Genomic DNA, 23,776 nt, shown 5'->3' with positions numbered 1-23,776 from the left:
TCCTTACATGCAAGTCAAAGATTTCTCAGAAATTTGCTCAACATTTAAATTTCAAAAATTTTCTGATGAGTCGGTCAAACTAAGACTATTCTATTTTTCATTAAAAGACAAATAAAATGCTTGGTTAAATTCCTTTCCCACGGGGTCTATAACCACATGTGATCAACTTTATAATAAATTCTTGCTGAAATTTTTTCCTATGTCTAAAACTGATAGTCTAAGGAGAGAAATCTCCGAGTTTCTTCAAAAACATAATGAAGAGTTTTATGAATGCTGGGAAATATTTATCATTAAAATTTCCTCATCATGGTTTGAAAAATGGAGACTTGTAAAATATTTTCATGATGGTTTGACTCCCTCTAATTGTCAAATGATTCAATCTATGCATACTGGAATTTTTTTAAAATTTCAAGGACAAGAGGCTTGGGACGCCCTTGAAGATTTGTCTGTCGATTCACAACAATGGAATCATTTTGATCCTAGGTCTAGGTCAACTAACTCACCAAAAAGAGGAGGAATGTATGAAGTAAAAGATGAGTTAGACTTAAGAACATCCTTAGATAAATTAGTGAGAAAAGCAGAAGCTTTAGCCATAAGCCAAACTATAAATTCTCCAATACAACCAATAAAAGATGTTTGTTCTATATGTTCTAGTCCTTGCCATAATGCCCAATCGTGTCCTTCCTACCAAGAAGCCTTTTCTGAGGAGGCCAATGCTCTTCATGCTTATGGGAAACCAAATGATAGCCCATTTTCATCCACTTATAATCCAAATTGGAGAAACCATCCAAACTTTTCTTGGAGACAAAACCAACCTCAAATGAATCAAGAGCACCAATACAACACACAAAACCAAACTCATGCCCCAAAAAATCAACCATATTCTCAACATAGGAAACCTTCCTTAGAAGATACTTTACAGCAATTTATGCAATCCACTCAAAAAATCCTACAAAATCAGTCTCAATCAATTGCCTAACTCGAGACAAAAGTAGGACAACTTGCTACTACTTTAGCTGATAGAGAAAAATGAACATTTTCTAGTCAACCTATCCCTAATCCAAAAGGTCAATATGAGATAGGAAATTCTAGTCATAATGAGGAAGTCAAATCAATTTCAACTCTTAGGTCCGGAAAGAACATTGTCAAACCCGATTACATACCCGAGGTTGAAAATGAAAAAGAAAAAGAAAAGAGTCAGCCTTCTAGTTCTAATTCCAATGACTCTTCAAACAAGGAAACTCCAATCCATCCTTTCATTCCAAAAGCCCCATTCCCACAAAGATTACTTCCAATTAAAAAAGGTGGCCAATATAATGACATCTTAGAAGTTTTTTAAACAAGTTAGTATCAATATCCCTTTCTTAGATGCCATTAAACAAATTCCTACCTACTCTAAATTTTAAAAGGGTCTTTGTACTATTAAGAGAAACACTAATGTTCCTAAAAATGTGTTTTTAACTGAACAAGCTAGTTCCATTATTCAATATAAGAGTCTTGTTAAATATAAAGTTCCTGGGTGTCCCACAATTTCATGCATTATTGGTGCTCATTTTATTAACAAGGCTTTAGTTGATTTGGGTGCTAGTGTGAATTTATTGCCTTATTCTATTTATAAACAACTTGGTCTTGGTGAAATTAAACCTACTTCTATAACTCTTCAATTAGCCGATCGTTCTGTGAAAATTCCTAGAGGCATTATAGAGGATGTTTTGATAAAAGTTGATAAATTTTACTTTCCTGTTGACTTCGTTGTTCTTGATACTCAACCTGTGGAAAATATGCATGCTCAAATTTCTATCATTTTAGGTAGACCATTCTTAGCTACATCTAATGCAATCATTAATTGTTGTAATGGTATTTTGAAGTTATCTTTTGGAAATATGACTGTTGAATTGAATGTATTTAATGTTGCTAAATCTGTTGAGTGTGAGGAAGTGCATGAAGTTAACATGATAGATAATATTTGTGAAAATGATGGAAATGATTTACTTGACTTTTGTGAAAAATACTTTGGTATGCACTTGCATGTTGATGGTTCTAATGATGATTTGAATTCCTTGCTAGAGTCTATACCCTTAAATGAAACCAAAGATGAACCTTTTTCACCCTTAGATCATGTTCAATCAATTTCAGAGTCTCCAAAGTTAGACCTTAAACCTTTGCCAGAAAATTTAAAATATGCTTTTCTAGGAGAGTTTGAAACCTTACTTGTTATCGTAGCATCCGCCTTAGATAAAGAACAAGAAGATAAATTGTTAGATGTCCTTAGAAAACATAAAGAAGCCATAGGTTGGACCATTGGAGACATTAAAGGAATTAACCCATCCATATCTATGCATAGAATCTATCTAGAAGAGAATGCTAAAACCTCTCGGGAATGTCAAAGAAGGCTAAATCCAAATGTGAAAGAAGTAGTTAGAGAAGAGGTCATTAAACTATTAGACGTAGGTATCATTTACCCTATTTCTGATAGTCAATGGGTTAGTCCAGTTCAAGTTGTGCCTAAGAAGTCTGGGATCACAGTTGTTGAAAACGAGAAAAATGAATTAATCCCTACTAGAGTACAAGCGGGGTGGAGAGTGTGCATAGACTATAGAAAGCTAAATAATGTTACTAGAAAAGACCATTTTCCAGTACCCTTTATTGATCAAATGCTTGAACGTTTAGCTGGCCATGCATATTATTGCTTTCTTGATGGGTATTCGGGATATAACCAAATCCCCATTGCCCCAGAAGATCAAGAAAAGACTACAATTACATGCCCTTTCGGGACTTTTGCCTATCGTCGCATGCCTTTTGGATTATGAAATGCACCTGTGACTTTTCAAAGGTGTATGATTTCAATTTTTTCTGACATGGTCGAAAGATTTCTTGAAGTGTTTATGGATGATTTTTCTGTGTTTGGTTCTTCCTTTGATGAATGTTTGCACCATCTTTCACTTGTTTTGATTCGTTGCAAAGAGAAAAACCTTGTGCTTAACTGGGAAAAATGTTATTTTATGGTTAAAAAAGGAATTATTTTAGGTCATGTAATCTCATCTGAGGGAATAGAAGTTGATAAAGCCAAAGTCGATCTTATTTCAAAACTTCCCCCACCTAAAACTGTGAAAGAAATTAGATCATTCTTAGGCCATGCCGGTTTCTATAGAAGATTTATAAAAGACTTTAGCAAAATTTCTCGGCCTTTATGCCATTTACTTGGAAAAGAAAATACTTTTATCTTTGATAATGATTGTCATGTTGCCTTTGATAAATTGAAAAATCTTTTGACTACTGCACCCATTATTCAACCCCTGATTGGAAAATACCTTTTGAAATAATGTGTGATGCTTCTGATTATGTTATGGGTGCTGTCTTAGGACAAAAACTTGAAAAAAATAGCTCATGTAATTTACTATGCTAGCAAAACTTTAAATGATGCTCAATTAAATTATTCCACAACCGAGAAAGAATTGCTTGTTGGTGTTTTTGCATTGGAGAAATTTAGATCTTATTTGTTAGGGTATAAAATTATTGTCTATTCTGATCATGCTGCATTAAAATATCTCCTGTCAAAAAAAGATGCTAAGTCTCATTTGATCCGTTGGATCCTACTTTTTTAAGAATTCGACTTAGAAATACGTGATAAAAAGGGATCTGAAATTGTTGTTGCTGATCATTTATCTAGACTAGTTGTTGAAACTATACATGACTCCACTCCTATCACTGAAACTTTTCCTGATGAACAATTGATGCATGTTTCTTCCTTGCCTTGGAATGCTGATATTGTTAATTATTTGGTCACTAAAGAAATACCGTCTCATTGGTCTAAGCATGGAAAATCTAAATTTTATTTTGAGGTGAAAAACTTTATATGGGATGATCCTTACTTATTTAAATACTGTCCTGATCAAATAATTAGAAGACGCATTCCAAATTGTGACCAATATAAAATCATATCTTTTTGTCACGATCATGCATGTGGAGGACATTTTAGTGGTAAGAAAACAGCTGCTAAAGTTTTACAATGTGGTTTTTATTGGCCTACTATCTTTCACGATACATATGTTTATTGTAAAGCTTGTAAACGTTGCCAAAAGTTAGGAAGTTTAACTAAAAGAAACATGATGCCTTTAAATCCTATTCTTATTATTGACATATTTGATGTTTGGGACATTGATTTTATGGGGCCATTTCCTAACTCTTTTGGTAATCTCTATATTCTTGTTGGAGTTGATTATGTGTCTAAATGGGTTGAAGCTATTGCATGCCACACTAATGACCACAAAGTTGTGCTTCAGTTTTTGAAAGAAAATATATTTTCCCGTTTTGGTTCACTATGTGCTATCATTAGTGATAACGGTACACACTTTTGTAATAAACCATTTGAACATTTGATGAAACAATATGACATTACACATAAAGTCTCAACACCATATCACCCACAAACTAGTGGTCAAGTCGAAGTGTCTAATAGGGAAGTTAAGCACATTTAAAAAAAAAAACTGTGAATCTAACTAGGAAAGATTGGTTGTTGGACCATTTTCCTTGCCCTTACTTGCACCATAGAGCACCCGTGAGCCGAGGCCCAACAAGAGAACTTCACAGTAGAGCATACAATAATTCACTTCAACAAATACATACTTAATCAAAGACATCAATTACAGCAGTATAATAGCGCAACATCATACTAGCATATCAGCCTATAGTACAACAGCACATCAATGCAGTAACACAGTAGTACAATAACACAGTAGTATAATAACACAACATTCTAATGACACAATAGTACGATAACACAACAACACAATACCACATCAACATAACTAATAAATATATCCCAAAACTCACCCCACAAACTCATCAAAATCCAGAAATCATATCCTAAAATTCAACCCTATAGAACCTTTAAACCACAATAGGAACTCAGTACAATCAGCAGTAATTACTAGAATAAACATAGAAACAACCTTACCTCAACTGATGACCCAGACCTGAGCTAAACCTCAACTACTTATAGCTTCAATCCCCTTTGAATTATAAGCCTTCTCTCTTGAATTTCAGCAACAAAACCTCCTTAGCTCTTTGAGAGAGAGAGAGAACCGTGAGAGAGAGAGAGAGGGGGAGAAGAGAGAGAGAGAGAGAGAGAGAGAGAGAGAGAGAGAGAGAGAGAGAGAGAGAGAGAGAGAGCTGAGAAGATGCTGTCTTTCCTCTATTTTCTGGTCAGTTCTAGAGTATAGGTTAGCTTAAGTCTATCCCCAACTGTAAAATATCCAAAATGCCCATAAGTCTATATTTAGTCCTTTAATGCCACCAAGGGAAATTCCATCATTTGCCACATCCCGCTAATTCCTCGAGTGTTCCTACAAATCCCCATTTAATCACGACATACTTAAACAATCACTAAATAACTACTCGTTACTCGATAATTTCGAATACGTGCTATGTACCCACAATACCCCTAGGCTCCTCACGAGCCGGGTATACGACCCTGTTGTGATTATTTAGCTATTTCGCTCCCTAGGACCGTCTCAGATCACACATCTCAAATATATCACCACATCCTCGTGAAACTAATTACAATGCACACATATATCACAATTATGCTCTCAACGGGCTAAAATTACAAATATGACCCTAATAACCATATGGGGCCTACATGCATATTTAATTCACCTAAACATGCATTTCTAATCATATAATCATGAAATTCACATATTAGCGTAATTAAATATTCGGGACGCTACATATTCTTTTGCAATATATATATATAGTTTTGAAATTTTTCATTGCAAACTCTTTTTTTTCTTTTCAATTCACAGTTCATCAGGAAATAGGAGATCCTTTACATTCATAACACAACCCAAACAAAAGAAACATTACATAATTTTCCTACCTTGTTTATAATATCCATCCCACAACATAACATTCACTTATGACTATGGTGCAATGGGTTACAAGAAAGGATTAAAATTTTCAAAGCTGCAAAGGTCTAGATTCTAGGTTCATAGAAGAAAATAATAGTCATTATGGATCAAAAATGGAAAACTATGGAATAACAAATCAAGGGTAGGCTTGAAAGGCTCAAATGATCCAAAGAACTTGCCTTATCATTTCCCTAACTATGTGTACTCATGATTTCGCCTCTAATAATTAATCAACGTTTTTCTCGAGTGATAAGGTTTTTAAATTTCCAACATTCAAAAATTATTTCCAATACAAATAAGAAGTAAAATCAATTAAGTACATAAATTCCAAAATACAAGCTCAAGCTTAAGTAACAATCACACATGGGTTAAGCACACAAATCATACAAAATTCATCATTATCTAGCATCACATTCAATACAATCCATAGTTCTCATCATCGACCACTATGTTCAACAAGACCAACACAAGAAAACACACCCCAAATAAAAAAAAACATACTAAAAAAAATGAAAAATAGAAAAAATAAACCCAAAAACAAACAAAAAGAAATTATTCCCTTCTCCCACACTTAAACAATACATTGTCCTCAATGAAAATAAAATGAAAGGTAAGGAAAATAAAACTCCCTCTGTTATCCAAAAAATAGGCATGAATGACATGGCAAACATTTAATACACGTGGCTGACATCTGGCAGAATTCGTGCTCGACTATCGACCAGGAGGACATCTATTGTCGCAACGTTCGATCTCTTCATACGACCAGCCTGGTCGTGCGTATGCTATACGCGGAGAAGATCTTATGCAGTTATGATAGTATCCAAAATTATCTCCCATGATTTCCTGAGTATCCGATTATTTAGGAAACAATATCTCTAACAAATTAATGTAAATCCTCCTTGAGCCTATAAATAGAGAAAGAGAGCTCAAGGGAAAGGGAGCTTCCTTTTTCGCTTTCTGATCATTTTGATATATTTTCTTATTCTTCAGAGGTTGGTGAAAATCATTGAACCCTAGTTCTTTGATCACTCCTTTGAATTCTATATCAATAACAATTCGAGTGGATGTAGGTTATTACCAGATTCTGGGGCCGAACCACTATAAACTCTTGTGTTCTTTATTATTTCGTCATCACATTCTTTCCAACGTGTTTGTCAGCATCAAGAAAATTTGAATTCGTGTCAGTTGGCCAAATTCTGGGTCAACATTCTGGTGCTTTCATTGAGAGCTGGATACATTATCGTTGAAAGATCAATGGCAAAAACTACCAAGAAAACTGGACAGGCGGCTGGCGCTGCACCATCTCACCCGCCTCCTCCAAACGTGGCTGAGGATGAGCCACATTTCGAATTAGATGAGGAAGAAATGGACTCCAAGATGCTGAAGAATACCCTAGGGGTATTGCAGGATGAACTGGCCAATCTGAAGGCCAGCTAGGAAAGTGTTGCCGAAATCATGGCGCAGCAGCAACAAGAAATTGAACGGCAGCGCCTGGAGCTGAGTGAAAGACAGGCGGAGATGGACCGTCGCCAGAGGGAGGCCATGGCAGCCCTCGAGGCAGCCTGATCAACCTGCCTCGCAGCCTGATCAACCTGCGAATGGGCCACCCCACAGGGGTCCCAATCCTAGCCCGCCTATCCAACCCTCGAGCCCACAAAGGCCCGACCAGCCACTAGCGCCTCTATCCCAAGCTGGTCGCGGCAATCCCCTGCAACAGAGGCAGAATAGGGCCGGGCAGCCGCCTCGCAGTCCTAGACGCCACAGGGGCGATGAGCCAAACCCTCTGAGCAGAAGACAGCGTCCACCTGGTAACAGGAGGAACTCAGAGTTAGGCTCTGCGGTCCGAGGCCCCCCACGGCATGATAATGCACGGGGACCTACTGACCAACGTAGGCCACCCTCTAATGCTCAAGAGGTTCCAGCCCAGGAAGGTAACCGAGGGAACAGTCGATCCCACCATAGCCAATTAAGGTTCAGAGATGGCCATGGTTATAACGAGGCCGACTCAGGCAGAGGAAATGCCGGTCGGAGGAATGTAGAAAGAGGTGGAGGCAGAAGCCTGCCACCTCGGGATGACCAACCCGAAAGACAGGACGCTGGGTGGCAGCCCAGGCAAAATAATGTCTTCAACTGGCTCGGAGCTAGTGAGCAACGGAGGAGAGACGAGGATTTGAGAGATGTACTCAATGATTTCCGCGAGCGGCACGACGAGTACGTCCCCCCAGCACCAGAGGCCCAAGCGATTCCTGGCACCGTGCAGGCCTAGATAGATGCCCTCAACAAAGCAGTGCAGCAGCTGGTCGGGGGAAGAACATCTTACATCGACCACAATAGGAGGAAGGGCTCTCCTTTCGTCCAAAGGATAGCTATGGCAGAAACTCCTGGCAAGTTTAAAAGGCCTCTGCTTTCGAACTTTGACGGGTATGGTGACCCGGTATCTCACGTCAACAAGTTCGAGATACAAATGGACATTCAGAAAGTGTTCGAAGATGCTCGATGCAGGATCTTCCCTGCAACACTTTCTGATACCGCACAGGAGTGGTTTTTCAAATTCCCTCCTGCAAGTATAGTTTCCTGGGAAATGTTCGTAAATGAGTTTTACGGGCAGTTCTACGCGGGTCATGTGCACCCGACTGAGGCAAATCAGCTGGTAGAAATACGCCAGCAAGACGGAGAGCCACTGAAAGACTACGTCCAGTGCTTTATGCGAGCAGCTGCTAAAGCAAAAACAGTGGGAGACGAAGGCAAGATGATGGCCATAACCGCGGGGGTTAAGCGCCGCACGCCTCTCTGGGACAGCCTCAGAAAACATGGGGTTAGAACTACCCAGGAATTCTTGGATCGAGCTGATCGATACATCAAGCTCGAAGATGCCATCAACAACGAAGGAAAACCCCCAGGTAAGGACAAGGGGACTGTCGAGCCCGCCAAAGCCTCCAATGGGTCCAAGCCCAATGGCAACGACAAAGGCAATGGGAACGGCAACGGCAATGGCAAGAATGGGGGGAAACGACCACACAATGAGCCTTCCACCTCTGACAATAAACGAGCCAAGGGTAATCGTTATGAACCTCGGTTCACTAACTATACTACCCTTATTGAGTCTCGAGGAGAAGTTTATCAGGCCACGAGTTCCACTATGCCTTATAAGAAACCTGCTCCCATTCGAAAGGATATTTCGAGAAGAGACACTACCAAGTTCTGCCGTTATCATAATGACTACAGACATGATACCAATGAATGCAACCAGCTAAAGGAAGAGATCGAGTTCCTTATTAGACAAGGACACTTGAGAAGATATATACGGGCCTCGGGAAATTCCCAACGAGAAGCTCCAGGTGGAAACGAGCAAGCGCCCACATGCCAACGCTCGCCTCCTTTGCAGCCTGATCTCGTGACTGGCACATTGTTAAACATCTGCGGAGGCCCATACCTCACGGGAAACAGCGGAAAGGCCAGGGAACGATATGCTCGGACTCTGCGCCATGACCAGGACATCGAGATGATGACTGTGGATGACCGCGCACCGAAAAAGGCTTGGTCAGAAGGGGGCGAAATAACCTTCTCTGATAGCGACGCCCAACATGTCCGACTCCCACATTCCGATCCGCTGGTTGTGGATATCCAAATGGCCAATATGATGGTGAAGAGAGTGCTGGTTGATACAGGTTGTTCTGTGAACATCCTGTATAAGTCTTCGCTGGAACGCATGAAGTTGTCCGTTAAGGACCTGGAGCCCTGCAACCAAACAATATACGGCTTCTCTGGTGAGGGACTCGCCCCCGCAGGGTCAATTAAACTACCAGTGACAGCAGGTACAGTGCCTACTACCAGGACATTACTCGCTACTTTCATAGTAGTCGATTGTCCTTTGGCGTACAATGCCGTCATTGGGAGGCCTATACTGGTTTATCTATGGGCCGTCACCTCTATATGGCACTTTGCCATGAAATTCCCGACAGACGCAGGGGTAGGATGCGTGTTGGGAAACCAGAGGGAGGCCAGGGAGTGCTACAATGCCTCAATCACAAAGGCGAAGAAGGGAACGGCAAAAAGCATTCCCCCTGATAGGTCGCAGATGGAAATTGATATACAAGCCCAATTCGGTGATGAAGTCACCAAATAGGGTGTTGCCCAAAGTGATGATAGAGATTTAGATCCTTGCTTTGGGGATTTTGAGGAAAATGTTGGACCCGTCGAGGACCTAGAAGAGGTCCATCTTGATGAGAAAGACCCGACCAAAGTCGTGAAGGTCGGGAAAAACTTAGAACCAACCACGAAGCATGCATTGGTGGAGTTTTTGCGGAAAAACCAGGAAGTCTTTGCCTGGTCGCACAAAGACATGGCTGGGATAGATCCTGCATTTATCAGCCATGTCCTGAACATAGACAAGAGTTTTCCACCGGTGCAATAGAAGAGAAGGCTGCTCGATAAGGATCGGTCGAGAGCCTTAAAAGAAGAAGTTGAAAGATTAAAGGAGAATGGGTTCATCAGGGTGGCGTTTTATCCATCGTGGGTCTCTAATCCAGTACTGGTTCCCAAGCCTAACGGAAAATGGCAAACCTGTGTGGATTTTACAGACCTCAATAAAGCCTGCCCGAAGGATTGCTTCCCACTCCCAAGGATCGACCAGTTGGTCGATGCTACTGCAGGACACGAGATCCTCTCCTTCATGGATGCATACTCAGGCTACAACCAGATCAGCATGCATCCCCCTGACGAGGATCACACCAGCTTTCAGACCGATACGGGATTATACTGTTATAAAGTAATGCCCTTCGGACTGAAAAACGCAGGTGCGACTTACCAGCGATTGGTTAACCACATGTTTAAAGAATTAATCGGGGTGAACATGGAGGTGTACGTGGAAGACATGCTGGTAAAGTCGAAAAAAGCAGAAGGACATGTGAAGGATTTACAAGAATGTTTCGATGTATTGAACAAGTACCAGATGAAACTAAATCCTCTCAAATGTTCCTTCGGAGTTGGATCAGGGAAATTTTTGGGGTTCATTGTTAATTCAAGAGGAATCGAAGGCAACCCCGACAAGATACAAGCCCTAATCGACATGAAATCGCCAGAGAAGATCAAGGATGTACAAAGTTTAACTGGAAGAATTGCAGCCCTAAGTAGATTTATTTCCAAGTCAACGGATAAATGCATCCCTTTCTTCAATCTACTTAGGGGCAACAAGAAGTTTGAATGGACAGGAGACTGCGAGCAAGCTTTTCAGGCCTTAAAAGCCCATATGGCACAGCCTCCTATTTTATCAAAGCCTAACGAAGGAGAAACTTTGTTCATTTACCTGGCGATCACTAAAGTTGCTGCTAGTGCGGTACTAGTATGAGAGGAAGAAGGCGTACAAAAAGTGGTTTACTATGTAAGCAAGAGGCTAATTGGAGCAGAACTGAGGTATCCTCCCATCGAGAGGTTAGCATACTATTTAATCTTGGCCTCAAGGAAGCTACGTCTTTACTTCCAAGCCCATCCCATTACAGTCTTAACTGATCAGCCCCTTCGGCAAGTCCTCCAAAAATCGGAAGCGGCTGGGCGTTTATTAAAATGGGCAGTCGAACTTGGGCAGTTCGATATTACATATTCACCGCGAGCAGCAGTAAAGGGACAAGTCTTGGCCAATCTTATTGTAGAGTTCACCGAACTCCCAGACAACGAGCAGTGCAAAAAGCCTAGTGCGCCTGAGCCTCAAGATGAAGCTCCTTCATGGAAGTTATTCACAGATGGGTCATCAAACGAATCTCACACGGGAGCAGGAGTGATCTTGATAACGCCAGAAGGGCATCGATTTCACTGCGCCATTAGGTTCGACTTCACCGCATCAAATAATGAAGCTGAATACAAAGCACTCCTTGCTGGATTAAGAATGGCAAAATACATGAGTATAAAGGTGTTGGATATTAACAGTGGTTCACAACTGGTAGTGAATCAAGTTCTAGGGGAATATCAAGCACGAGGCCTAAAGATGGTTGCCTATGTGAACAAAACAAAAGATCTGTTGGCCAAGTTCAAGAAGTATACCCTCCAGCAAATACCTCAAGATCAGAATTCGAATGCAGATGCCTTAGCCAAACTCGCGAGCGCAAAAGATGCTGACACTTTGAACATTGTGCCAGTAGAAAGATTGAGCGGGCCGAGCATACGAGCAAATGAAACCAGCATGGAAATCCGGATGGAAGACACATGGATGGCGCCTTACTTAGAGTATCTTACAAATGGAGTACTACCGGCAGATAAGAACAAAGCCAGAACTCTTCAAAGGCAGGCTGCTAGGTATATATTGGTCGATGGTGTTCTGTACCGAAGGGGATTTTCCATGCCACTGCTCAGATGTATTACACCAGAGAAAGCTAAGGAACTGATGAAGGAAGTGCATGAAGGCTTCTACGGGGATCACGCTGGGGGGCAAAGTTTGGCAAAAAAGATTCTAAGGCAGGGCTATTTCTGGCCGACTATGAACGAAGATTCAATGGAGTTTGTGCGAAAGTGCGATAAGTGTCAGAGATTTTCCAAAATCCCACGTGCAGCTCCAAACGAGTTAAAACAGATGCAGAGTCCTTGGCCTTTTGCAGTATGGGGTATAGACTTTATTGGATCCCTGCCAATGGGAAAAGGCGGAGTGAAGTACGCAGTTGTAGCAGTCGACTACTTCACCAAATGGGCCGAAGCTGAACCACTCGCTACCATAATGACCAAGAAAGTTCTTGACTTTGTCATCAAGAACATTGTTTGCCGATATGGTTTGCCTCAAAAGATTGTCTCAGACAACGGAACCCAGTTTGACAGTGACTTATTCACTGACTTCTGCGAAAGGCACGGGGTTATTAAAAGCTTTTCTTTGGTCGCGCATCCAAAAGAAAATGGGCAGGTCGAAGTAGTGAATAAAACTCTTAAGGATACCCTGAAGAAAAGACTTGAAGACGCTAAAGGAGCATGGCTAGAACAGCTACCTGAAGTCCTCTGGTCGTATAGAACTTCTCATCGAACAGCGATGGGCCACACCCCATTTTCCTTGGCATACGGGTATGAAGCTATGTTACCCGTTGAATTAGATCCCCCCTCACATCGACGCATTACATACGACCAGAGCCAAAATAGCCAATTGATGATGGAGTCCCTAGACTCAATTGAAGAAATACGAGAAAGAGCCCAACTTCGAGTTGCTGCGTACCAGTAAAAGGTCGCACAGTATTTTAACTCAAAGGTGAAAGCAAGGAAATTGCTACAACGAGTTTTCTTGAATACCCGCGACCCCACTGCTGGAGTGCTCGGACCAAACTGGGAAGGACCTTACTAGATTGAAGAAGTCCTTCATTCGGGCACCTACAAACTTGCTCGCTTAAATGGAGATCTCGTTCCACGCTATTGGAACGGTGAACACCTGCACAAGTACTACCAATGAACAGTCCTTTTTAAAGGACTGGCTTGTATAAATCTTTACTTTTTACAAGTTTCGAAAAAGGGTTAGCCACGTTGTATGGCTAATCGCTTATAAGTGTAAGATCTTTTTTAAGATCACTTGTAAAGACATGATTAGTCCATTTTTAATACGAGATTATAAGGGACTGTGCGCAGCCAGTCATTCTTGCCAACCATTGTAAATTTACTTTTACAAGTATTTGTTCATTACGTGTGTTGTTTTGCTGTATTATAAGTGTTACGTTTCCTACCGAGCAGCAATGTTCGCACAGGTCGTGGTCAAGGCAAGTGACCAATGACCTAAAGCTCCTCAATCACTTGGAGGGCATATAAGGTACATCGATAGCAAAGCATACCAAAGGGTATGTAAACACATGAACAAAATGAGTGAAAGCATGCTACGGTACTTAGAGTATTTTTCAAAATTTATGTTTTGTTAAATCAAACCAAAGTACTATGCTAAGTTCGGTCATGCGAACAGATATTATAATAAAAAGAAACATTATAATATCAATAAGGCAATCTTTTACACCGCGAGCAATATTGCTCGGATGTAATTGTTTAATTAAAAGTAAAAAGCTTTTGCACCGTGAGCAGTATTGCTTGGATGTAATTGTTCAGTTATAAGTAAAAAAGCTGCCCTTGCAGTAATAAAAATAAATTTTCTTTACAAGTAGGCCCGTGGGCCATAAAAACAAAACAAAAGAAAATTTTTTACTGAGCAGGAGGGTCTTCGGGATTAGGAGGAGCGCTTTGATTGGCCGGGGGACCAACTTCAGCATCAGCAGCAGGAGCCTTAGCCTTAGCCTTCTCCTCTGCCTCCAACCGGATGGCGCAATGCGCCATCAGAGTCCTCTTCAACTGCTCTGACAGGTAGTTGAAGTTGGCCTCCCGGTTGTGCTTCCAGAAATCGTAGAAGCAGAGGTGAGTGGCTTCCTTGTACTTCTTCAAATTCTTAACCCCTTCCTCCTCGAGCTCCTGCACTCGCTCCTCGAGCTTCTTCGCCTCTTCCCTGCTGGCGGTCAGATCAAGTCCAAGCTGCTTACACTCTTGGGTGACAAGTACAGATTTTTCCCTCCATTTCTGCCGGTCCTCGTTGGCTTTCTTCAAGGCCTCTTGGTTGTCCTGAAGCTCCTTAGTGAGAACAACTTGTTCTTCACACATTTGTTCGTACTATCTGGATAGCTCTTTGTTCTCCTCGAGCAGCTTGTCCTTGTCAGCCTCAAGTACTTGCTTAGCCTGAGCAAGCCTGGAGTCAAAATTCTTTCCGCGAGAAACCAACGCCCCAACGCGGCGCCAGCCAGCAGTTAGAGTTAGCAGCCCCTGAAGGATAAAAAATGAAACAAAGTAAGGGATAGAAATCATATATGAATAACAAAATAACAAGAGGTTACTTACGCTAACTATCTCGTTCAGCCCTCTGTTGACGACCTGGTCGGCATCCATCGAAGCAGTGTCGGTGATGGCGGCCTGACTGCGTCTATGCTTTGAGAGTTTGTATATCCTCTCTCGGGCTGACCCGACCACGAAGCTGGGCAGGGAGCCTTCGGGCAAGTTGTCCAATGCCTCCTTGTCACCGGCCCTAGAGGAGGGCTGTGGATTAATAGTTGTGGGAGCCGACTGCTCGGTGGGGGGCGGAGGTGTCATGTTCTCCTTGGAAGGTGCGGCGGTTGGAGAATCGTCTGTTCGAGCCTTCTTTGAGGGGGTCTTTCTGCTTTCCCCTCGAGTCCTCTTGCTATCCTTCTTTGGGACAGAAGAGGTAGCGGCCGCCTCTGGGACAGAAAAGGCAGCGGCAGCCTCGTAATGATCGAAGACATCCTCAGAGTCCATACCTACACAAAGGGAAACAACTCGAGCAGTGAGATTACATGGTCATAGGGGGAACATGGATAAAAGTAAAAGGATTACAAGTAAAGTACCCGGGCTACAACTACTGGTCGTAGCATTATTTACTGAACTACCTAGTTCCTGGAAGAAATCTGAGTTTAAAGAGGGGGCATTCCTAAAGTTGCCGTCCCCATCAAATAGATGAGAGGGAATAGGCAAATTATTTAAAAGCGAGATTATTGTACCGTTTACATCCGACAAATTGTCAGAAAGTTCGGTAGGCTCGACAACCGTTTGTTTTCCCTTGCCCTTGGGGACTGAAGGTTTCTCCGCTCGATGGGGGACGGCAATTTCCCTGATCGTAACACCAGTTGGTCGCCTCCGAGAAGGAGGAACCTGAGGTTGCTGCTCGGGTTCCTGCTTAGGTTCCACATCGGCTTGGACACCGCTAGCTGAGGGTTCATTCGTCGCAGATTGGGAGCCCCAAAGGCCGACCAGCCTAAGGTTAGCCTTGTTGACTAAGTTTTTTACACTCTTATCAGCATTTGGCATGCTGGCTAAGAGTGTTGCCCTTGAATCCATTCCCGGAGTAAGGATGGGACGTAACCAGTGGCCTGGAACACAATGGATGTCAAGATATTATGACAGAAAAGCACTAAGTAAAGAAGCTGCTCGCGTAAGAATTTTTTACCTCCTCGGGTGAAGGCCAGGTTGTCCGCAGCAAGGTTAGGAGTGAGGAATTATTCATGGTGATACTTCCCCACATTAGAGATATGGGTGGTGTCGGACAAAAAAGTGCGTTCGGATTCCTGATGGCAGAAGTGAAAAAACCCCGTACCATCTTGGTTGGGGTTGGAATTAAGGTCAAAAAGAAAATTGACCTCGTGGGGGGAAGGTTTTGGCCATTTTTTGAGCTTATAAAGGATATAGAGTGCGGCTAGCATTCTATATCCGTTCGGGGTGATCTGAAAGGGGGCTACTCCGAAGTAATTAGCCACCCCTTGAAAAAACGAGTGGAAAGGCAGGGTGGCACCTTCCTTAATGTGGAACCTCGATCAGGCTCTGTAAGCCCCGCCTGGCAAGTTGGCTCGCTGGTCAATAGATGGTTTAACTAAGGTCACACTCGTCATATTATATCTGTTTAAATAATTGGCAATCATCCGTAGTGTCACTGTACTTTGAGGGACGATGTGCCACACAACGGCTGGCTGGTCAACATGGCGAGGGCGGGCACGCCCTTGGACATTGGTCTCTGGAGCGAATTCGCCTCGACCACTGGTCGAGGGGGCATCAGCAAAAGGCTGGCCTGAGGAGTTAGGATTTTTCCTTTTTCGAGCTTTTGTTTGTGTTCGAGCCATTCTTTGACTGGGGACTGGAGGACGGTTCGAGCTAGGGCAAGAAAAAGGGATTTCTGGTATCAAAGTAGATGGGTTCTCTTCGCCTTCAAGTAGTTGGTCCAAGAGGTTGTCTTCGATAGGTCTTTCTCCTCCCCAAGGGTCTTGCATATGAACTGCAAACAGACAATGGAAGAGATAAGACACAGTCTGCGAAGTAGTGTGGAAGATTGGGATAACGTTGCTTGCGTCTAAAAAACAAGCAGCATACTACTCCTACACTATGATTCGGCACTAATGGTTTGAAAAACGGATCAAAGAGAAAAAAAAAACCATTTTCTGAAAGAGAACTGTTTCGACTCCTAAAGGGCAGGAAAAAACTCAGTTTTTTTACCTAGCTTAAAGGTTGAATTTTTCGTCGACCTTACGCCCCAAGCCTATGATCCTAACTATCAAACTAAGACCTAACCTATACAAAGCATAAAGACGCCCTCTTACCAAGCAATGGAAGATTTATACAAAAAGATCCTCATAAAACCCTACTCAAGAACACATAAATCACATAGCATAGAAACGACATGCATGGCATAATGAAAAGTTTAAAAAGACAAAGTGATTACCTGGGTGAAGATGGAGATTCGGAAGAGAATGAAAAAGTTCGAGTCGGAAAGATCGTCGGCTAGACGATTGACTGGTTTCGAAGCTCTATATTCTGAAGGCAAGGTTCTTGAAGCTCTTGACAAAGACGGTAAGAAAAATTTTTATAAAGAAGAAAAAGAAGGTATTTATGGGGACCGAGCTATGGCCAAAAAGTAGTAATCATTACTTCCCATTTTCGAAACGTGGGGAAGTGTATAAGCCGTCAAATTGCCTTTTTGAAAACTGGAAAGGCTTGATTAGACATAATTATGTCATGGTTTTCAAAAACGCATGGGGATCCTGACAGACATTGTGGGGATATGAACGATTGTTTCCTTAAAGTTTCTTTATTTCTGGTCGCACTAAACAAACTTGGGGGGAAAATTTTATCCAAAAATAGGCATGAATGACATGGCAAACATTTAATACACGTGGCTGACATCTGGCAGAATTCGTGCTCGACTATCGACCAGGAGGACATCTATTGTCGCAACGTTCGATCTCTTCATACGACCAGCCTGGTCGTGCGCATGCTATACGCAGAGAAGATCTTATGCAGTTATGATAGTATTCGAAATTATCTCCCATGATTTCCTGAGTATCCGATTATTTAGGAAACAATATCTGTAACAAATTGATGTAAATCCTCCTTGAGCCTATAAATAGAGAAAGAGAGCTCAAGGGAAAGGGAGCTTCCTTTTTCGCTTTCTGATCATTTTGATATATTTTCTTGTTCTTCAGAGGTTGGTGAAACTCATTGAACCCTAGTTCTTTGATCACTCCTTTGAATTCTATATCAATAACAATTTGAGTGGGCGTAGGTTATTTCCAGATTCTGGGGCCGAACCACTATAAACTCTTGTGTTCTTTATTATTTCGTCATCACATTCTTTCCAACGTGTTTGTCCGCATCAAGAAAATTTGACTCCGTGTCAGTTGGCCAAATTCTGGGTCAACACCCTCAAGTACACTTTGTTTAACGTCGTTAGCTCGACTGAATGCTGCTCTCAAGATCTTTATGATGGCTATTTCAATGAAGTCTCATTCCCTTTGATCTTACCAGGAGAATCAAACACATTGAATTTGATAACTTCACCATCAAATTCCATTGTCAGCGTTCCTGCTCTAACATCCATCTTTGTATTTGTTGTCATCAAGAATGGCCTCCCAAATAAAACCGGTGTCAGATTGGGTATTGATGCATCCCCCATTTTAAGTATATAGAAATCTACTGGAAAGACAAGTCAATCAACCTTAACCAGAACATCTTCAACTACATCTAAAGCATAAGCATTAGTGCAACCAGTCAGCTGAACAATAACTCATGTTTCCTTTAGTGGCCCAAAATTTAAAGAAGCATATGATGAATATGACATGACATTAGTCGATGCTTCCACATCTATCATACATCGCTCAATCCTTTTATTCCCAATCATACAAGGAATTGTAAAGGTTCCAGGATCCTTACATTTTGGTGGTAGTTTCTTTTGGAGAACAGTAGAGACGTTCTCACCCATACTTATCTTTTCATCACCCTTAAATGTCTTCTTATTTGTGCACAACTCCTTAAAAAAATTAGCATAATGTGGCACTTATTTAATAGTATGAAGTAATGGAATGTTTACCTTAACTTTGCAAAAAGTCTCTAGAATTTCCTTGTCAACTTCCTCTTTCTTAAACTTTTTCAATCTTCTTGGAAAAGGAAGACGAGAGACATAGGTTAGCATAGTTGGTTTATGTGACTTTTTCTGCATTGATGGTTCATCATGGATGGAGTTGTCTACTACTTTCTTTTTCACTAGAGATGGCAATGAAGGTTGTGTGGGTGGCTCATATTGTATACCACTTTGCAACGTTATCGCACTTACATTCTTCTTGGGATTCTTCTCAGGTTGTGAAGGAAATTTATTAGAAAGATGAGTTTCCAACCTGTTATATGATGCCACTAGTTGTCCCACCTGATTCTCCAAACTTTTGATGGAAGCTTGGGTAGTTTGCTAAAACTGAAGCATATTTGTAGCAATTGCATTGATTATGTAATGCCCTGGTTACCCCAGAACAGTTATGGTGAACAGTGAACCAGAAATTTGACTCGCTACCCGAGTCCTTTGGTTAAAAACGTGATCTAAGTATTATTATCAGGTTAAGGTGGAAAACCAGTAAAAGGGAAAGGATACATTTCATTAAGTAAATAAACTGCTCATGAGCCTTTCAAAATGTTTACAAGTAGTTCGTAATACAAAAGAGTCGCTATTGTTTCAAATTTACAGTCCCCGCCGGCCTAAGCGGCAAAAATAGGGTAAACCCCTAGTCCCTCTGAGAACTCCTTGACCGTGGCGGTCAAGCGGCCCAATATGTACACCACATCGCCCAAGCTCTCCACTCATGGTTGGTTAAGATTTTCCTTCCCTTTACCTGCACCACATAGTACCCATGAGCCAAGGCCCAGCAAGAAAGAGTAAAGCATGATATAATATCAACAACAGTCATAATAACCATTCAGGACTATCAGTCCAAGCAAATAGGTGGCAATAGCCAAAAGTCACAATAATGAGCATCGCTCCCTCTGGCCATGTGACGATAGGGTCACCAGGGCTTAACTGATATGTGATTCTTTCATAAGTTTGTTCAGGACAGGTGCAAGGTGAATAGTCACCAACATAACCTTCCTCACGACTCTAGAGTCGAAGCTATGGACAACGTCCCTTAGCCATGTGACAAACGGTCACCGGGGTCATATACCTTGGCTATAGACATCTGGTCGTAGACCAGGCAAGCGCTTATAAGTTCTTTGACCTTAGGGTCGGTCCCGCATTAATGCCATGGAGCTACTCAATGCGTGATCATCGACTTTAGAGTCGGTCCCTGACTAGTCGGTGTCATAAACAAGTAACCAGCGTTCATTAGCATTTAATATGCAAACCACGTCCACATATATCAATCAACATGCTTCAATATCAAACCATGCATGTCATATACCTTTACAGGGTGCAACTGTATTCATACACTGTTTTCTTACCTCTGGTTCGAGTGAAAGTTATTATAAGAACGACCCCTGAGAACGATCAATCTTTTAGCTCCTTAGCGATTACCTAATCAAAACCAATTATAACCTCCATTAATGAGAATCCACAATAATAGGGTCTTAACCTAAGCACCACCCTCGGGACCTCGAAACATACCCACACAGTGAGTAGATTCGATCCCGAGCCTTAAGGATTGAAACCCCAAGTCAAAAACCCTTAAAAACACTCAAAACGGGACTTAGAAGGAACAGGGTAGCGCTACAGCGCTCAACCCCTAGCGCCCCAGCGCTACACTCAGAACCACCCAAGTGCCAGAAAGCCTCCTGAGGAGCGCTATAGCGCCCTAAGGTGGGCATTGTAGCGCTACCTCCAGACCCAATCTCCCCTGAACCGACCTTCTACAACTCCTTCGCTTCTAACTCGATTTCCAAGCTTCCAAATCCTATTCTTGATGCGAAATGAACCCAAAAACCATTCTAACACACCCCAAACATCACAAGCATGGGAACCCTAGCCAAAACTCCCAACAAAACCATGAATTCACCCTAGAAATCTCAGCTGCAAAATAAAACCAGAACAGGGCAAACCAGAGAAAACCATGGTTAGAAACTTACCCAAAGCTCGGCTTATGATGGTCTTCAATGGTGGAACACACTCCCAAACTCCCAAGGCTTACTTCCCAAGCTTGACTCCTCAAAATTGGTTCAAAAACCACAAAGAAAGGTGAAGAGGAGAAGGTACGGGAGAACTCTTTTGCATACTCTGTTTTTTCCACTTTCTTCCTCAGCTGTCAAAGGTTATATTTATCCTAGGGGTGAAATGTCCATTTTACCCCTAGATCAATTAATAGTTTCTAAAGACTCCCAAGGGCATATTTGGTACTTCCCTCCTATCTCATTAATCATAATTAACGCTCTCCAATTCCCGCTATTCTCAATGTTCTCAAATACCAATAATCCACATCTCGTTACCCTATATCTCCCGGTAACGCTCTAATCATCAAAATCACCCCGAGACTCAACCCAAGTCCCGACACTTAAACCTGTTGTGACTAAACCGCTGATCAATATTCTAAGATCGTCTCATGTCGAATAGCTTGAACAAACCCACATCATAATGTGGTCTCAACACATATCATCGACATGCATACAATTAACATTATATTATAATATAATTCTCATAAACATGCATAAACACATTTAATGGCATAATTAAACAATTATGGCCCTCCCGACCTACTAGTCCAGCCATTAAACCACATTAAGAAATCCGGGGCTTTACAACTATCCCCTCCTTACAGAAATTTCATCCTCGAAATTTACCTGAACAGCTCGGGATACTGACTCCACATATCTGACTCCAGCTCCCAGGTCGCCTCCTCGACCTTGCTGTTCCTCCACAATACCTTTCCACAACACCTTAACCAAAGGTATTGTCTTGTTCCTGAGGACTTTATCTTTCTTGTCAAGTATCTGAACAGGCTGCTCCTCAAAGGAGAGATCTGGCTCAAGCTCCAGATCCTCATAACTCAAAACATGACTCTCATCAGATCATACCTCCGAAGAGCGGAAACATGAAATACATTATGCACGGCCGACAACACCGGAGGCAAAGCTAGCCTGTAAGCCACTTGACCAGTCCTCTCCAGGATCTCAAATGGACCTACAAACCTGGGACTCAGCTTGCCTTTCTTCCCAAACCTTCTCACCCCTTTCCATGGCGAGACTCTGAGGAAGACATAGTCTCCTACCTGGAACTCCACGTTCCTGCGTTTGGGATCTGCATAGCTCTTCTGTCTACTCTGAGAAGTAAGCATCCGAGCTCTAATCTTGTCAATAGCCTCATTGGTCCTCTGAACTGCCTCAGGACCTAAGTATCTCCTTTCACCTGTCTCATCCCAATGAATGGGAGACCTACACTTCCTACCATATAGAATCTCATAAGGTGCAACACCAATGGTAGATTGATAACTGTTATTATAGGAGAACTCTATCAAAGGCAGATACTTACTCCATGATCCACCAAAGTCCAGTATACATGCCCGCAGCATGTCTTCTAATATCTGGATCGTCCTCTCAGATTCCCCATCTGTCTGAGGATGATAAGCTGTACTGAACTTCAGTCGTGTACCCATGGCTGTTTGTAAACTCTTCCAAAACTTGGAAGTGAATGTAGGGTCCCGATCTGACACGATTGACCTAGGAGCCCCATGGAGGCGCACGATCTCTCTCACATAGAGATCTGCATACTGGTCAACAGTATAAGTAGTCCTCACTGGTAGAAAGTGAGCTGACTTGGTATAGCGATCCACTATCACCCAAATAGAATCATGCTGACCACCAGTCCTGGGCAAGCCCACCACAAAGTCCATTGTGATGTCTTCCCACTTCCACTCCGGGATATCCAGAGGCTGCAATAACCCTGCCGGCCTCTGGTGCTCAGCCTTGACCTGTTGACATGTCAAGCACTTAGCCACGTACTCTACTACATCTCTCTTCATCCCTGGCCACCAATACAATGATCTCACATCTTGATACATCTTCGTGGTGCCTGGATGCAAAAAGTAAGGTGTAGTATGAGATTCATCCAGAATCTCCCGCCTCAATGCAGTGTCTAACGGAACACATATCCGTCCCTTATATCTCAACAACCCCAAATCAGACACTGTATAATCTCTGGATGCTCCAGCCAAGACATCCTCTCTAATCTTGATCAACTGTGGATCACCCAATTGACCCTCTTTAATCCTCTCTAGCAGCGTAGACTGTAGCGTAATATTGGCCAACTGGCCCACCAGTAACTCTATACCAGCTCCGGTCATATCATCAGCTAACTCTCTGGATATCAGCCTAATACCATGAATCTGTCCCGGACCCTTCCGGCTTAAAGCATCGGCTACCACGTTGGCTTTCCCTGGGTGATACAGAATCTCACAATCATAATCTTTTACTAATTCCAGCCAACGTCTTTGCCTCATGTTCAAGTCCTTCTGGGTGAAGAAGTACTTCAGGCTCTTGTGGTCTATATAAATCTCACACTTCTCTCCATAGAGATAATGCCTCCATATCTTCAGAGCAAAGACCACAACTGCTAACTCCAAATCATGGGTAGGATACCTCTTCTCATACTCCTTCAGATGACGAGAAGCATAAGCTATAACCTTCTCTGATTGCATCAAAACACAGCCCAAACCCTGATGAGAAGCATCACAGTATATCACAAACTTCTCTTGATCCGTCGGAATACTCAGAACCGGAGCTGTAATCAATCTCTGTTTCAACTCCTGGAAGCTGTTCTCACATTTTTCTGACCACACAAACTTCTGACCCTTGCGTGTCAACTCAGTTAACGAAGTAGTAATCTTTGAGAACCCCTCCACAAAACGCCTATAATACCCTGCCAATCCAAGGAAACTTCTAACCTCAAAAGCATTCTTTGGCCTTGGCCAATCTCTGACCGCTTCAATCTTTGATGGATCTACTTTAATCCCCTCCTTACTGACTATATGCCCAAGAAAGGACACCTGAGACAACCAGAATTCACACTTCTTGAACTTTGCAAACAATCTGTGTTCTCTCAATCTCTGTAGAACCAACCTCAGATGCTG

At 42.2% G+C, this 23,776-nt stretch overlaps 1 pseudogene; it reads right to left on the bottom strand.

Annotated features, from left to right (window-relative positions):
- Positions 1-214: 214 nt before the first annotated feature.
- LOC133813149 (small nucleolar RNA R71) lies at positions 215-313 on the bottom strand (annotated as a pseudogene).
- Between the last annotated feature and the right edge of the window lie 23,463 nt (positions 314-23,776).

The sequence above is a fragment of the Humulus lupulus genome, chromosome 1 (genome assembly GCF_963169125.1).
Source record: "Humulus lupulus chromosome 1, drHumLupu1.1, whole genome shotgun sequence".
Taxonomy (NCBI): Eukaryota; Viridiplantae; Streptophyta; class Magnoliopsida; order Rosales; family Cannabaceae; genus Humulus; species Humulus lupulus.
Note: the sequence above shows the minus strand (reverse complement) of the source record. Positions and strands in the feature narration are given on the sequence as shown.